This window comes from Rhamphochromis longiceps, linkage group LG5 (genome assembly GCF_057381845.1).
Source record: "Rhamphochromis longiceps isolate RC_006_pf linkage group LG5, R_longiceps_female_GT1.1, whole genome shotgun sequence".
NCBI lineage: Eukaryota > Metazoa > Chordata > Actinopteri > Cichliformes > Cichlidae > Rhamphochromis > Rhamphochromis longiceps.
In genome coordinates, this window is record NC_140561.1 from 24,002,366 (window position 1) to 24,009,342 (window position 6,977).

The following is a 6,977-nucleotide window of genomic DNA, read 5'->3' on the forward strand; positions in this document are numbered from 1 at the left end:
GAATATAATGTGAATGCAGAATATGTAAAGCATTTATTGTCATTGTGTTGGTGGTGACATCATCACTTCTTGCAACATTTTTAAGTAATGTTCCTTCAGTTTGTGTTAGGCTTGCAGCCAATGCCAGATGTGAAACCATTTACAGTATATGTGCTTGCAGCTCAGCCATTTTAGCTATTTCCTTAGCTAGTATAGTGCAAACACACACCACTATTGGTGGTTAAACACTAGTCACAGTATTACTGTTTCCTTCTGAGAACCAAGTCTAACCCCGGGGTTTGGGATTTGAAAAAGCAACCCTACATATTTGTTTAATATGTGCACTGAAGAACATATCCTGGTCAAAAATGACTCCAAGGTTCCTCACAGTGTTACTGGAGGCCAAGGTAATGCCATCCAGAGTAAGAATCTGGTTAGATACCATATTTCTAAGATTTTCAGGGCCCGAGTACAATAACCTCAGTTTTATCTGAATTAAGAATCAGAAAGTTAGCGGCCATTCAGGTCTTTATGTCTTTAAGACATTCCTGCAGTTTAACTAATTGGTGTGTGTTATCTGGCTTCATGGACAGATAGAGTTGGGTATCATCGGCATTGCAGTGAACATGTATACTATGTCTTCTGATGATACAGCCTCAGGGAAGCATGTATAAAGTAAACAGAATTGGTCCTAGCACTGAACCCTGTCGAACTCCATAATTGACCTCAGTGTATGAAGAAGACTCTCCATTTACATGAACAAATTGGAGTCTATTAGATAGATATGATAGAAACCACTGCAGCACAGTACCTGTAATACCTACAGAATGTTCTAATTGCTAACTGGATTGTAAATACTCAGCTATTAACCTAACATGAATGTCTGCAGGAAATCTGAGCACCAACGAGCACGCAAACATCTGACAGAATCCCCACAGCCAAACCTAAAATGTTTTTGCTAACCACTGTAATAATTTGCTGCCCAACAAATACAAATATTATAAAAACTGTAACATTTTCTCTGGGCACTCCAGCTTACTCCCACTGACTGAAGAAAACTGGTGATTCTAAATTGGCTGGGATAGTTGTGGGATCCCCCCACAACCCAAATTACAAACACGGTAGAAATTGCATGGATGGTGCCTCAACATAGGAAATAGGTTTATCCATCCAGATGTCTGACCGGCCTGAATATGACAGCCAAGGCTTTTTTCCTCCCTATCTGGAACCAATACCACCGTACTGGCGTTCCCTACCACCGTCACCAATACCACCGTACTGGCGTTCCCTACCACCGTCACCGGATCTGCGGAAGCGACGCAGGAGACGGGGTAACCGTGGAGGTCGTCTTGTGAAGCTGAAATCCTGGATTTCTCATTTTCCCCATGAGCTCCGCTGCATCCGCCGCTTTTGTCCGCAACTATTGGTGCCATTGCGTGCCTTGGATCCGGTGGACTCCTGGCTGGTTCCTGTTGTTGGGTCTTTCGAAAATGGTCCAGCAAAACTCTCTCCTCTACGGCATATGCGCTGGCGCGGAGTTGACAAGAAAAATCTTCGACCGGTGGATCTGGTTGCTAATACCTCGGAAGTTTTGGACCCAGTCCCTCTCAGGCTGGGTCTAATAAATACCAGGTCGGTGGTCAACAAGACCTTCATATTGAAGGATTTTTTTCTCTCTCGTGTTCTGGATTTACTCTTCTTGACTGAAACCTGGATTTCTCCCGGTGAGTTAAGCGCTTTCATTGAACTAGTACCCGCTGACTGTACCTTTTTTAATGTTCCGAGAGCTTCTGGTCGCGGAGGAGGGCTTGCTGTTGTTTTTAAGGCTCACTTGGACTTGAAGCAGCTTTTCCCTTCGTCTCGCTACACCAGCTTTGAACTCTGTTTATGCAAACTGGGCCACTCGCCTTCGTTGTTATGTGCGATTGTTTATCGCCCGCCGAAATATAACAAGGTGTTCTTATCAGAGTTCTCCGAGTTTCTTGCTGATTGTGCATCACGATATGACCAGATCCTCCTGCTTGGTGATTTTAATATTCACGTTTGCTGTCCGGGGAAGCCCCTGGCCAAGGACTTTCTGGACTTAGTGAACTCTTTTAATTTTGTCCAATTTGTTAGTGGTGGCACTCAAGAACGTGGTCACACACTGGACTTAGTTTTATCTCATGGTTTATCTGTTTGCAATGTACGGGTTGAAGATGCAGTATTTTCTGATCATATGCCTATCTTATTTGATATTGCTCCTTCTAACGCTTTTGCAAATCAGGCTGCACCTGCTCGATGTTATCGTGCCTTTGGCTCTGATTCTGCCGAACGGTTTTCTATACTGTTTGACAAATTTATGTCTTATGCCCCTGAGTTGCCCACTGCAGATGACCTACTTTTGTATTTTGACTTTGCTTGTAAATCTGTGCTTGATGTTGTTGCCCCTTTGAGAGTAAGAAAATGTAAATCTAAGACTAATCCTTGGTTAACAGATCATACCCGAGCTATTAGAAGACAATGTAGGAAATGTGAAAGACAGTGGAAAAAAGACAGATTGCATGTCTCCCTGGAAGCCCTAAAGATTAGTTGGAAAACTTATCAGAGGGCAGTTAAGGCCGATAAACACTCCTACTTTTCTCAACTTATTTCGGCCAACTCTCATAACCCTCGTGTTTTATACAATACGATTAATTCTGTACTTAACTTGGAGGGTTACAACCTTTTGCCGTCCTCTGAGGCTATGTGCAATAAGTTTATCACCTTTTTTGTGGACAAGATTGCTAGCCTGAGGCCTCTGATTCCACCTATTGTTGATCCGGCCATGCATGCTCCTTGCTCAAGCTTATTCCCTGCTTTTGCACCGATTTCTCTGCGTGACTTAGAGGAGTTGGTGCTACATGCTAAGCCCTGTGGCTCCCCAAATGATGTTGTTACTCCCCGCTTTCTCCAAAAAGTATTTCCCATCCTTGGACCTTATATCCTGAAAATTATCAATACTAGTCTGTTAACCGGTCAAGTTCCTAGTGGGTTTAAACATGCAGTCATACACCCCTTACTTAAGAAACCTGGCCTTGATAGTTCTACTATGTCAAATTTTAGACCTATCTCCAAACTTTCCTTTTTAAGCAAGATCTTGGAGAGGATTGTACATACCCAACTGTTGGATTATTTGAGCGACTCGCAATTGTCTGAAATTTTCCAATCTGGTTTTAAGCCCTTTCACAGTACGGAGACAGCTCTTGTTAAAGTTATGAATGACATTCTTGTTGCTACTGATCGTGGTAAATATGCTGTGCTTGTCTTATTGGATATGACAGCTGCATTTGACACAGTGGACCACGACCTGCTGATCTCCCGCTTACATCACTGTGTGGGAATTTCTGATCTGGCATTGTCATGGATAAAATCATATCTTTCCGAAAGGAGTTTTTGTGTCAAGCTGGGGTTGGCCGCTTCCTCTGTGGCCCCTCTGCTTTGGGGTGTGCCCCAGGGATCTATCCTTGGGCCATTACTTTTCTCGCTGTATTTACTCCCCCTTGGTGCGATTTTTCGTAAACACGGAGTGTCATTTCATTTGTATGCCGATGACTGTCAGCTTTACTTACCTTTTAGTCATTTGGATACCTCCCCATGTCAATCACTGCTTGACTGTCTTAGCGATATTAAATTATGGATGGCAAATAATTTTTTGAATTTTAATGGTCGCAAAACGGAAGCAATTTTATATGGCCCGCATCGTTCTACTGATTCTCCAGATGTTGATTTTGGTGATTTGACCTCTCATCTGAAAAGTTCAGTCACTAATCTTGGTGTTAAACTTGATTCTGCGCTTACTTTTGAAGGTCATGTAAGTGGGGTGGTAAAATCAGCTTTTTATCACCTTAGACGCCTGTCGAAGGTTAAGCCTTTCCTTTCCAAACCCAATTTGGAAACTCTTATTCATGCTTTTATCACCTCACGTCTGGACTATTGTAATTCCCTTTTAATAGGGGTCGGGTCGGGCACCTTGTCACGCCTGCAGTTAGTGCAAAACGCGGCGGCGCGATTTTTAACCGGTAGTAGGAAATTCGATCACATCACTCCGGTTCTGGCTTCCTTGCATTGGCTTCCCATTGATTTTAGGGTTCGTTTTAAGGTCCTTTTATTGGTTTTTAAATCTTTAAATGGTCTGGCTCCTGTGTACTTATCTGACTTGCTGAAGCCACATGTTCCTCCTCGCTCGCTCCGTTCAGCTGAGCAGCTGCTGCTGTCGGTCCCTAAGTCGCGGCTGAAATGCAGAGGAGACCGTGCCTTTTCAATTGCGTCTCCGATGCTCTGGAATAACCTTCCCCTCCAAATTAGACAAGCGTCATCAGTGCAGGTCTTTAAGTCCAGATTGAAAACCTATTTTTATTCCCTGGCTTTTAACTCTGTAGGAAACTGACACCTTCTTATTTATTTTATTGTTTGTAATGATTTTATGGTATTTTTAATTTGGTTGTTGTTTTGATCTGTGTTGTTCAGCACTTTGGTCTGCCTGGTGTGTTCTTAAAGTGCTATACAAATAAACGATGATGATGATGATGATGATGATGATGATGTCAGCTGCTGGTGTTGGTCCACTGTGTTTTATCAAGGGCAGGGTCCATGCAGCTAGCTATCAGGAGATTTTGGAGCACTTCATGCTTCCATCTGCTGAAAAGCTTTATGGAGATGAAGATTTCATTTTTCAGCACGACCTGGCACCTGCTCACAGTGCCAAAACCACTGGTAAATGGTTTACTGAGCATGGTATTACTGTGCTCAATTGGCCTGCCAACTCTCCTGACCTGAACCCCATAGAGAATCTGTGGGATATTGTGAAGAGAAAGTTGAGAGACACAAGACCCAACACTCTGGATGAGCTCAAGGCCGCTATCGAAGCATCCTGGGCCTCCATAACACCTCAGCAGTGCCTGTCATGGTCCTGGGTCGTTGACCCAGTGTTTTGTCCCTGCCAGAGGCCTGCGCGCCTGCTGGTTCTGCCCTGTATGTGCCAGAGGCCCCCGTGCTTGCTGGTTCTGTTTTGTCCCTGCCAGAGGCCCACGCGCCTGCTGGTTCTTTCCTGTGTGTGCCAGAGGCCCCCGTGCCTGCTGGTTCTGCCCTGTGTTTGCCAGGGGCCCCGGTGCCCACTGGGGGGCCCGAGGAGCCCGTCCAGCCACCAGCTGCTCCACCACCAGCATCATCCTCCTCCTCGCCTGCCGCAGCAGCAGCTTCATCATCTTCATCCTTGCCTGCCGCAGCAGCTTCATCATCCTCATCATCGCCTGCAGCAGCAGCTTCATCATCCTCATCATCGCCTGCAGCAGCAGCTTCATCATCCTCATCATCGCATGCAGCAGCAGCTTCATCATCCTCATCATCGCCTGCAGCAGCAGCATCCACTTCGCCTGGCCTGGCCTCTGCTTCAGCTTCGCCTCGCCCGGCCTCTGCATCGGCTTCAGCTTCGCCTTCACCTGGTCCAGCTTCAGCTTCAGCTACGCCGTCACCTGCGGCACCACCACCTGCGGCCTCCACGCCGTCACCTGAGGCGCCACCGTCTCTGGCTTCCATCCCGTCGCCTGCAGCGCCATTCTTGTCTGGTCCACCCTCAGAGTCTTCATCCTCGTCTGGTCCACCCTCAGAGTCTTCATCCTCGTCTGGTCCACCCTCAGAGTCTTCATCCCTGTCTGGTCCACCCTCAAAGTCTTCATCCTCGTCTGGTCCACCCTCAGAGTCTTCATCCTCGTCTGGTCCACCCTCAGAGTCTTCATCCTCGTCTGGTCCAGCCTCGTCATCCTCGTCTGGTCCTGCCTCGGCTTCTGCCTCGCCTGGTCCGGCCTCTGCCTCGGCTTCTGCCTCGCCTGGTGCTGCGGGGGCCACGCTGCCTTCAGGTCCCCAACTGCCGCCTCAGCATCGCCGGCCACATTCTAGGCCGCTGGCTGGTCATCATCGCCTTTTGCGCGGTCGGCCTCCAGACCTGTTTCGCCCTCGTCACTGCCGTTGCCCTCTGTGGTATATTGTAATAAGCAGCAGCTATTACTACCTCCCACCAGTAGGTGGTACGGTGTTATTGTATGTGTTCTGAGCTTATGGAGTAAAAGTCCGGACCTCCACCATAGCCTCGTCTCAGTCCTCTGTGCTTGGTCTAAAGTTATTGTTGACCACAACCCACGCTACACGGGCAGTTGGAGCAACACTGCATAAAGTTACAACATGGTGTCAGAAGTCGGCAAGACCGTGTGAACAGGGACCGCGACGTGAGTAAGCTAGCCGTAGATTAGCTAACAGTAGCCATTGCTAACGGCATGGAGCAATTCAAGCCACCATCACCGCTACTGGTCACAGGCAATTTATCTGAGACCTGGCGCAGATGGGAACAAAGATTCGGACTGTATATGACTGCTACGGGTGCGTTGGAGAAGGATGAAAAGGTTAAAATAGCCATTCTTCTCCACACTATCGGCGAAGAAGCGCTTGAAGTGTACAACACGCTCACAGTGACCCCGACCGGAGACGCACTGACAATGGCGGACATTTTGAAAACGTTTAAGGAATACTGTAGTCCACGAAAGAACGTTGTTTTTGAACGCCACAAGTTCTGGTCATACCCAATGTCGGCGGATATAACAGTGGACAGATATGTCACGGAACTCCGTCAGAGAAGTAAAAGTTGTGAATTTGGGATCAATGAGGACGACATGATCAGGGATAAATTGGTGTTCAGCATAAGTGACGCAAGACTAAAAGAGAGATTGCTTCGTGACAACGACCTCACACTGCGCAAGACGATAGAAATATGCAGATCAGCAGAAGTGGCCAAGTCACAGATTCAGGCCATGCAATCAATAACTGCAGCCCAAGACACGTCAGTGGACGCATTAAGAAAAATGCCAGGATACATTAAATCAGGACACAGTAAAAACAAACTGAGCAACGACAAACAAACAGTTTGTCACAAATGCGGCAACAAACACGCATTCCGACAGTGTCCAGCCTATGGGGCAACATGTCAC